Genomic DNA, 11823 nt, shown 5'->3' on the forward strand with positions numbered 1-11823 from the left:
GTTCCATCCATGATCTGAAATGTCCACAGTTCCATCCACGATCTGAAACATCCACAGTTCCATCCACGATCTGAAACATCCACAGTTCCATCCACGGCTTGAAATGCTCACACTTACATCCAAAAATCAGTTCACGGTCTGAAACATCCAGAGTTCCATCCATGGTCTGAAACGTCCAGAGATCCATCCACAGTTCCATCCACGATCTGAAACGTCCACAATTACATCCAGAGTTTCAGCTACGGTCTGAAATGTCCACAATTCCATCCACAGTTCCATCCACGGTCTGGAACATCCACAGTTTCATCCACAGTCTGAAATGTCCAAAGGTCCATCCAGAGTCTGAAACGTCCACAGTTCCATCCACGGAATGAAACGTTCACAATTCCATCCACAGTTCAATCCATGGTCTGAAACGTCCACAGTTACATCCAGAGTTTCATCCACAGTCTGAAACATCAAAAATTCAATTCATAGTTCAATCCACGGTCTGAAACATCCACAGTTCCGTCTACAGTCTGAAACGTCCACAGTTTCATCCACAGTCTGAAATGTCCAAAGGTCCATCCAGAGTCTGAAACGTCCACAGTTCCATCCACGGAATGAAACGTCCACAGTTCCATCCATAATCTGAAGCATCCACAGTTCCGTCCTCAATCTGAAATGTCCAGAGTTCCATGCACAGTTTCATCCACGGTCTGAAACGTTCCGTCCAAGGTGTGAAACGACAACAGTTCCATTCACAGACTGAAATTTCCACAGTTCCATCCATGGTCTGAGACATCCACAGTTCCATCCACAGTCTCAAACTTCTACAGTTCCATCCACAGTCTGAAACATCCGCAAGTCCATCCACATTTCCATCCATAGTCTGAAACGTCCATAGTTCCATACACAGTTTAATCCACAGTCTGAACCGTCCAGAGTTTCATCCACGGTCTGAAATGTCCACAGTTCCATCGATGGTCTGAAACATCTACAGTTCCATCAACGATCTGAAAAGGCCACACTTCCATCCCCAGCTCGATCCACAGTCTGAAACATCCATAGTTCCATCCACGTCCTGAAATGCTCACACTTGCATTCACAGTTCTGTCGACAGTCTGAAATGTCCACAGTTCCAGCCCCAGTCTGAAATTAAAGTGTTGTGATAATTGAGTTAACACCAGACTGTAAAATGTATTAAGACAAAAGGAATGAGGAGAGAAAATATATTTTAACTGTTATTCATGTCATTTAAGTTAATGATAATCTGAGTCATAATGATATTGTTATTTAACTGAACATGAATTTTCATATATTTCTGTGTATTAATACGATACAGGGTATATCAGCCGTTCATAACTTTCTTTATTCAGCTGAAATCAAATCAGAACAATATATTTTGTTCTTTGTTCAGTTTTCTCTGCCTTGACCTCAAAGATCAAGTCAAGTTCTGTGGGAATCTGTTCTGTGCAGTAGCAGAGAGATACTAGCCGACAGGAGAGAAGATCCTCCAGGTCTTATCATCAGTGTGTACATACCCAACATTTCCTTTCAATGATGAATATTTTGTAGCTCAGGATGAAATCAGTTTTATTTCCCTCTAGATCTGTACTGCCAAGGGAAGGACTATGAGAATAAGGCATCAGTGTCCTTCCAGCGTTAGTCAGTTCCCCAGTCAGTTCCTACAGTCTCGATCATAGACCTCCAGAAGAGAAAAGCCTCCATCCTCCTGGAAGAGAGAAGAAACAGGTGGCGCTGACAGGATGGTGAGATGAAGAGAGTGAAGTGAGGAGTTTCCTTCAGTGTCTGCCTTATATCTCACAGCTGTAATCTAGTTCTGGCTCTAATTAAGAGATTATATTTGCCTTTGACACATAAAGTATAAAGTAAATGTTATCCAGTGATTTAGTTTTTCAGACCATTTCACTTCATTGTGAAGATAAACTGAAGTAATTCAGTCACTTATTTTATCTATGATGTGGAGTTTTAGTTGTTATTCAGCCTTCTTTCAGAAAGTGTGTTTGTCCATCTCCATAAGATTCAGAGAGGAGACCCAGCAGCTGGCCTCTGTGCTGCAGGTCCAGGGCTTCTGCCAGCTGTTAGAAGGGGAGTTAAACCAGAAAACCTGCTGCTCTGTGGGCTGAATTCTCAGGCTTTGTGGACATAAGGTGGACCTCATCCTCACACCCACAAAGATTTCTACCTGAGGAGCCTCTGTTGTCTTTAAACAAACCTCACATCTACACAGTCTGGGTGATCTGACTACTGTCTTTTGTAGGGATAGTGTCATAATCCCCAGATGAACTCATTAGATTGTGATTAATGTCATTCTGTAGATCACAGGTGTCAAACATGCGGCCCGGGGGCCAAATGCAGCCTGCAAAAGGGGGACTGTACAAAGTGCAGATATTAACAGTAAAGATATTAACAGTCAAAGGCATCAAACTCAAAAATAACAGCATAATAACCTAAAAATAATGACTTCAAATTATCTTCTTGGTTTATTGTGAAAAAAATAATATAACATCATGCCTATAAATAATGGCAGCACCAGTTTTTTTTGGCTTTGATTTACTGCAAAGAACATTAAATTCTGATATCCTTTAATAATAAAACGTCAATAACCTGAACAAATATGAAAAACCTGGAATGTTTTAAGAGAAATAAGTGCAATTTTAACAATATTCTGTCGGTTTTGTGTCTTGGTAGATGCATGTAAAAATATTGATCAATTTTTTTTTATTATTTCTTCTTATTTTTCTTCAGAAATTTCGATTTTTCCTGGTTATTCACGTCTTTTTTGTTTGGATAGTTTGTAAAATGTAAAGGATTTTATAATTTAATGTTATTTTTTTGTTTATAAAAAATTTGGAGTTGTCATTATTTCTTGGCTATTATGCTATTATTTTACTGGTCCGGCCCACTGGAGGTCAAACTGGGCTGAATGTGGCCCCTGAAAGAAAATGTGTTTGGCACCCTTGCTATAGATCATAGGTTTTTTCTGTCTTTGACTTGCAGACTGTCCGTTTCTGTGGCCTCACTGCTGTTTTGATGGACGAGAAGAAGAAGGGTGGTCTGTGCTTTTGATGTTGAAGAGCTTTGTCTTGTCTCAAATACAAACAAAAGATCAGACTGAGCATTACTGAAGGTTGTCAGTGGTTTGTTGTATCTGCTCAGATACTTGATGGTCAGACATTTGGACCTGACTGAGTTCTGTGTCCCTGCTCTGTCTCTCATCACACTTCTGCTTCATGATGCTCCTCTGAAAATCAAGTCAGTTTCATTCTTGTCCTTTTGAAGCATACATTTGTACAGTTCTAGAAGTAGAAGTATTCATATTTGTCTTTTGTTAAATAAATTAATGTGTTTAAATGTTCCATTTAATATGTACACTGTAAAAAAAAAAAAAAAGATATGCCCTATATACTCAATAAAATTGAGGCAACACATTACAAGCAATATTATTAATTAAATTTCACTCTGTTTGGTATTGAATAAATGTTAATTAAATGAAGCCCTTAATAGTTATTCACTTAATATGAGTAGATTTGAATGCTAAACAAAATGGAATTAATTAAAACCTAAACAAATGTATTGTATTTATGACACTGTCTGCTTACAGACCCAGTCCCAGCTTTGTGTTGGCTGCCATCAATGAGATTGATAAAGCTCAAGCCCTTCACATTATAGCAAGTTTCCTGAGGTCATTAGATCACATGCTCACCCTGACTTGTAGGGAGCTGGACTCAGCAGACTTCACTGCTCTACTCTTCACTCTTAAACACAGCGATGGAGTGAAAGTCAACCTGCTGTGGACTTCCATACCAACAGAGGCAACAGGGTCCCTCCTCTTCACACTGAACAGAGTTTCTCAGCTCAGGTTCAACATTAATTCTCTGCCTGCATAAGAGATCTCCAGAGCCTAGGATGTAATACCTTTGTCCCTGCAGCACCTTGAATTATCAATTCATTAGATTTAGTGTGGGCTCGGAAGACATCAACTCTCAAATCTGTCATGTGTCCTCTGCCTCTTCTGTTTTTTCACTGTTGATTTTTTTATTCTATTATGTTTGTTGTGTAAGAGTTTGTTTCTAACCAGTTAAACCAACAAACAGTCTATAGAGGGTATAAACTGACGTCCCCTCAGTTGGAAAAAACAGAACGGGCTGCATCAAAGCTGCCTTGGGGAACTGTGGCATAAACTAACATTTATCTGTTAAAATTATGGCACCTGGGCTCAGTGTTGATCCTCAGTCCATGGACACTGTGACCAGGAACGAGGTTTAATGACATTTACATGCACTTGAATTAGATTGGATGGATTAGATAATACAAAGTAAACGCAAACATATTGTATGATTTTAGCCAAAATTTAAACCTACTTGACACAACATAGCAACTGTAAATCCAGTGATGAAAAGTAAGCATGATTCCGTCCCTTTTTAGTAGTTTCTGGCGTTTCTGCAGAATTCAAAGCAAACACTGACACTGTCACTCAGTAAGTTAGTCATTCTGATACTCAACCTCAGTGACTTCCACTACATACACACCCTCTATCGGTCATGTCATCTTGTTCTGAGCAGGATAAAACCAGAAATATAAAACACATCATACTGATATAAATGATGAATAAAATGACACTTCACTGATATTTGTTTATAATTTGTGTTTTGCTGCCAGTGTTGACAAGAATCAGCTGCTGAGGCTGGTCCACCGCTGTGCTGCCTCTAATGTTCACCAGAGGGCAGTATCAGGCCTTCTACTGTCTCTACAGCAAAGGCTGGATCTGTCCTGGTCCTCCTGTGTGGTTCTGTCAGACCGGGATCAGAGTGAAGCCCTGAGTCTGACCGCCGATGACTGCAGGGCCGTCTCCATCATCCTAAAACACATCAGTCAGGACACACAGCTTAATCTGTGAGGTGGAGGACTGTCCCTGACAGAGCCCACCTCAGGTAAAGGGAGACCAAAAGAGAAACTGCTTCATATCATATGGTCACAATTCTGTTTACGTCTGGTTTTCTCTTTGCTCTGTTTGTCCTGTTTAGAACCAGTAAAGCTGTTGTCCTTCGCCTGCTGTCTCTGCTTCCAGTGAACAGTGAGAGGGACACAGTGAGATGGACAGAGTCCCTATGGAAAGCCCTGCATGGAGAGCTGGAACTGAGCCACACCATACTGGACAGAGGATCTGTGGAGCTTTGCCCCTGATGCTGGACTTGTCTGATCTTGTGATCCCTGACAATTTATTTATAATGACCACACAAGAATCAATGGTTTTTACATGATTACAATGGTTGCAGATAAATATCATCTGGAGATGATACATCTGTGTTGATGTCTCCTTTACGGTGCTCATATCAGTTGTTTTTGATAATACAACTGATGTTCCCATGTCTCACTGTTCTGATGAAGGCAAAAACTGCTTAAACATTTTGTTTTCTTTATAGAGATACATTGGAATATCTCAAGAAAACAATAAAAGATGTCAGGATTTTTGGACAAAAGAGGGCGCAATTCATGAAAAAAAAAAAAAAAAAGAAATAATGAGCTCCAACCACCTACAGCAGTGGTTCCCAACCTTTTTTGGCTCGTGACCCCATTATAACATGACAAATTTCTGGCGACCCCAGACATTCAAAACAGAGATTATTTTTTTGCTAAAATTCATTTGTTTTTGATCATGCAATAGTTTGCTATACTATGTTGCAAATAAATGTTAATTTTAGGTGACATTTAGGCTGCATAATGTATATTATTATGGATGGAGGCAGAAAAGCCAGGTTGAGATTACTGCACAAAGTGAGACTTTTATTTTCCTTGGTCAGGATATGTACAGTCAGTTCAGCTTGTATTTACAAGGCTGACAATTAATGTTGAACTCAAACTATGAATTATGAAAGAGCTGCAGCATCTTAAACTGGCCACAATGAACATTTGAAAGATAAACAGTACCACAGTGCTTCAGTTTCAGCTTCACAGTTTGTCATGTCTTTTATGATTGTCTCTCAACTCACCATATATTTTTTATTAGTAAGCTTTTATTTTCACTTTTATCAGTTACTAGAAATTTCAGGTGACCCCATTTGAATTCCAGGTGACCCCACGTGGGGTCCTGACCCCAAGGTTGAAAAACACTGACCTACAGTATTTCTGGGAGATCTTTAAAAAAAAAAGTTTAAGTGTATTTTCACTGAAACCCTGAAAATTTGTAGGCCCAATTATAGGATATAAGTGATTTATATCACTTCTGTACTTTAAAAAAAAAAAAAAAATCATGTAATACTGTAATATTGTTGCAGATACTCAACAAAATATAGTCTTCTAAAGATTAACCACCAACCTTTCATATCATAACACAATATTTTGACTGGAAATATTAGATATTTGGGTGACACGGTGGCGTAGTGGATAGCACTGTTGCCTCACAGCAAGAATGTCCAGGGTTCGATTCTAAACCCACCAACAGCCTGAGACAGGCTCTGGTACATCTCAAGGATGTACTACCAAGGGAGAAGCAAAGCAATGTTGCCTGTGCCATTCAGTGCACTGTTCATTAAAGCTCAGATTAAAGTTGAGGGTTATTGTATCAGAAACAGATAAAACTGAAGAAAAAGTGTCTTTTTCAGTCCAATCTGTCATTAACTTAACATAAACCCAGTGTGTCTCCCCACTGTCATTGATCCAACTCCATGGGTTTTACCGGTGAATTAGTGTTGTAGAAGATGACGCCGTACCCCGCCTTTGCCCCATGTAGCTGGGATAGGCTCCAAGCGACCCCTGTGACCCTAATGAGGATAAAGTGGGTTCAGAAAATGAATGAATGAATGAAAGATGACAGTGTCTCCACAGTAACTACGGAGCCTCTGAACGTCCAAATGGGTCATATCTGATGACCATGAAAAGATGAATAACTGTATTTTACACCACTTATTAACATGGATTGATAGAATTTGTGGATCAACAGGTATTTAACAGTTTAGATCAGCAGATGGCTGAGGTCGACAATAGATGATTGAGTCTTTAAGGGTTAACAAAGAACAGCTGAAATCTGTCACATTTACTCCAAACCTGTGTCTTCGGGAGCTAGAAAAGCAAAAAGCACTAAAGCGGAGTCCTGTAAATAAATAAAGAAATTTACCTGTGCTGTGTCTGCCGTGTGTATATTAAAGTGGACAATTACATCAAATAGAATTCAAATAAATAAATAAAACAGGTCATACTTGTACAGACCTTTGTGATTTTTCCAGTGCTTATTAATCCATCATGAACATGAAAAGTAAATACCAGCTTCTTTGTTTTTAGATAAAGTTTCCTTTTTGAAGCCCTGTCTAATTATTATAATACTATCACTCAGATTTATGTCGACATGTCCTCACAGAGCTGTCAGTGCTGCCATCAGAAAGAGAAGTTCACACAGAAAGTCATATTTAGTCTACATTTATGTCTCAATGTGTCAGTGAATGATGTATGAATAATTTTATTTTGGTTACTGTGACATAGGCTGGCCATTTAGCGGTTGGATATAAGTGAAATGTGGAAGGAGAAGAGGCAGAGACAGGAGATGGTGTGGTCCACAATTTTTTTTTTAATATTTTCAATAATCCCTATTTCCAAACAAAGTACATGTGCTAAAAAGTGCAAGTGCAGATGGAGCTCAGAGCAGCAGTGTCTTCTCCAGCAGCAAAACCACAACTGATGGAAACGGGTGCTTTTTATAGTATTCAGCCAACTGGATAAAACCACCACAACTCAACAGGAGATTTACAAATCTACATAAATTGTTAAAACTAATCTAAAATCTCCATAACCAAAACCCACAACCATAACCTATATAAAACCCAAGATATATACCTAAAACTCTAAACCCAAACACCAAAGATAAATAGAAACCCATAAACCAATAAAATACTACTCCTGGCTCCCCTACACGTTTCCCTGCCTTGGTCCAGGCCGGAACCTTCTTAAGGGCTGTCGTTCCTGCAGGGACTCTTTTCACTGATGGACCTGGACGCAAGGACAGGGTACGTACAAATACTTAAACACCATTCACTAGTAATGGTGAGATGAAGCCTCATGAGGTATCGAACCACTCGAGCCAGTTGGTTTGAGAAAGGGTTCATTTCTCGAAGCTTCATGCACACATGAAACCACCTACTGTCCATGTGTAGAATCACAGGCAGCCTGATCTGAACCACAGAATGTGTGATGCATTGAATTTTTGTCTGTTATGGCTCTTGGGAATGACTATGAATGACAAAAAATGTATGACCAAATAATTTCTCTACATAAATTATCACATATGTGTATAATAAAATATTTTTGAATGTATTCTGTGTGTAAATTTCCCCCAAATGGTAGTATCATATGTGGGAGGTTGTGTAATGTTTTGTTTTTTTTTGTCACTTTAGGAAAATATCACAGACTTAAACAGGCAGAGGACAGTCAAAGTACTTGTGGAACTAGAAAGAGGGCACTGAACATACTTGTGTAACTTGGACAATTATGTACAGGACAGGGGAGATTTTATTTATTTTTATTCAGAAGTAACAGTTTCTCAACAGTTTTTGGTTTGAAGTGATTTTTTTTTTTTTTTTTTTGACACAACCTCTCTGGCCTTTGAAAACACCCTTTCACAGAAGATGCACAAAAACACAAGAACAAGATTATATAAATTGGGGTACCGTAATTTTTTGGTCTCTCCCAGTACTCCAGATAACCAAACCTTATGTGTCTGAAATAATGTTAGATTTAGTTTACCTTATTAGAGTTATCAAATCCAAATGTTCCCACACAGGGGAAATCCTCCTGTTCTTACCTGGCTCCATCCTCTTACTCATCCTTCTCTTCTCACTCTCCTAAATCTTCAGATGATCTCTCTTTCTAAACTCTTCAAACTATCTCCAAACTATATAAACCCTATCCAATCTCTACCATCCAAACTATCCAAACTCAGTTTAAACTCTGTTCTGAGTCACATATCTCTCAATCATAAACCCACATTTTGAATGGAGCCTGTGGGGTTTATATTGCTGTCAAACCTGAATCCCATAGAACCACCTCTGAACCACTGCGTGAAGCAGTCACGTGGTACAGCGAGGCTTTGGACGTCATCATTTTCGGCTAAATGAAGCAAGCCTCGACATGCGCTTCGCGGAAACGCCTCCTCCATTACTTACTTACTACTCCATTACTACACACGCTTCGAAGCCTCGGCACATCTCCAAACATCACTACCATTCACCAAACGCTTTAAAATGCACTAACACACAGACACTAAACAAAGTTAAACTTAAATATTGCACCACATCTGTTTGGGATCTACTTTACGCCTCCCTTTTTCTCCAGGGCCAAGCAGTCATCAGTTAAAATGCTAGTGCCACCGGATGTAAAAACTGAAAAGGAAAGACAATAAAATCATCAATAAACTACTTTCAAAACCAGTCATGTGCAATTATTTTTCTGTGTGCAAATATGCTTGTTTAAAGTGCTGTGCTATCAAAAGGTACATGTGCAAGTTAAAGTGCTCAAGTGAAAAAGGTGCGTGTATTTATACTGAACAGTAACAAACAGCTGCTTGTGATAGTTACATACATATACACAATGGAGATTATTTAAACAGACATTTTTCTTACAATCAGTAACTGAAAAACAATATCAATATAATTATTATTATTAGTAGTAGTAGTAGTATTTTATGTTAATAATTTGTATGTTTTTTTTTATCCTTATTTTTTTCTTTAGTCATCTTTTCCATGGTGTGTGTGTGTGTGTGTGTTTACATTTGCTAAAATGGGCAGTTTACTTTTGATATGTGTATTATTGCTATGACATGGACAGAGTTTATTTTTGATGTGTAATACTGTTATGAAATGGGCAGTTTATTTTTGATGTTTAAGATTTGTTAAGTTACACTGGGGAGCTGACATGGGAAATTATGGGCAGTGAAAAAGATAGGGTAAGGGTGGTATATAAGTTTAACTTTATCCCGCTCCTTTTCAAATATGTTTTTTTTTTCTTTTTTATATTGTTTTTCCTTGTATTGGTTTTAAAAGTTGATATTCGAAATAAACAATCAATCAAAAAGACCACCCACAATATTAATCCTTGGTTAATATATTGGTGGCTGGATTTTTTTTTACTGAACATGTGAAGACTAATGGTGTTTTATCAAATCTTCTTTTATTGGATCTGTTTGGTATTCAGGTTCAACTTGGAGAGCATTTGCTCCCTGGGTGCACCATATGCAAGCCCACTGTTCCAGTGTTTGGTGTATTCCTGCATGTTCAGCTATTGATAGGTTATAAGCAGAGGGTCAGTCTCAGTGTGTGTTGCTTGTCCATATGTAGAATATGAGGGAGTCAAAAAGTTATTAGACAAATGTAGTAAAACTATTGTAGTAAAAATGTATTTAATGGACCTCTCTGCCTTGAATCTCACATGTGCAGCAGCTCCTTTTGGACCACTGTTTGGACTGAATTTTTCTCTCTAGGTCAAACTGGTTGATCCAAGTTTCACCTTTTTAGTGACACAGTGTTTGTGGAACTTTTTGACTCTCCCTCGTATATACTGACAAACACTCTAAATTTAGATCCTTCTGAATCAAAGAACAGAGTTCAGACAATGAATTGTCCACTTTTTCCTGTGTAGTTCTTGGTTAACACCAGCCACTGTCTCTTGGATGTCTTGGTGTTTGAGCTGCTCAGACCTTCAGTGTGTGACAGAGAGATGACCTGCACCTCAGAGACCCAAACCCAGGTCTCAACCCAAACCCAGGTCTCTCATCTGGACTGAAAGTGAAAAAAATGCATCACAGACAAACCTCTTAGAAACACAGCTGGGGGGAACTTTCTTATGTTTATGCATTTATGTTTATGTTTATGCATTTGGCAGACGCTTTTTTCCAAAGCGACTTACAGGGGAAAACCAATCAAATCACTCAATCAAATTTTATTTATATAGCGCCAGATCACAAAAAGTTATCTCATGACACTTTATATATAGAGTTGGTCAAAACTAGACTCTAAGCCAATTTACAGAAACCCAACAGAATCCTCCAGGAGCAAACACTTGTGACTGGTGACAGTGGAAGGAAAAACTTCCCTTTAACAGCAGAAACCTGGAGCAGACCCAGACTCCTGGAGGATGGACGACCGGCAGGACCAGTTGGGGTTAAAGAGAGAGGGTAAAGAAAGAGAAAAAGAGAGAGCAATAGAGATAGAGACTGGGGGAGAGGGGGAGAAGGGGAGAAGGGGGGAGTAGGGGGAGACACATGGAGGCAGTTGAGGATAAGTGAGTGGTGATGATGAGGGCAAGGGAGAGGCAGGACCACCACAGCAGGTCCAGAGATAATCCTGGAAGAATCTGTGATAATCCTGGGAAAAACCTTATTAGAATATTTAAAATGGAATGTCTGAAAAGTGCTAGGACAGGAGGTGCTCTCGGAAGAGCTGGGTCTTCAGGAGCTTCTTGAAGATAGGCAGGGATGCCTCTGATCTCGTAATACTCGGTAGAGCATTCCACCAACGTGGAACGACCCATGAAAAGAGCCTGGATTGTCTTGTACAAGGTCTGGGGACCACCAGACAACGTTCCCCAGACGAGCGGAGTGGTCGTGGGGCAACATAAGCTTTTATCAGTGCACCTAAGTAGGTAGGAGCAGACCCCCTGAGAATTTTGTAGGCTAAGATTAACGATTTGAATGTGATGCGGGCAGCTATGGGTAGCCAGTGTAACTCAGTAAGTAACGGGGTGACATGTGCCCTTTTAGGCTGATTGAAGACCAGACAATTCTTGTTTGTAAGATAGGACACCTATCTTTCTATTCTTCTGTCTCCATTACCA

Source organism: Sphaeramia orbicularis, chromosome 2 (assembly GCF_902148855.1).
Source record: "Sphaeramia orbicularis chromosome 2, fSphaOr1.1, whole genome shotgun sequence".
In the NCBI taxonomy this organism is placed as follows: Eukaryota; Metazoa; Chordata; class Actinopteri; order Kurtiformes; family Apogonidae; genus Sphaeramia; species Sphaeramia orbicularis.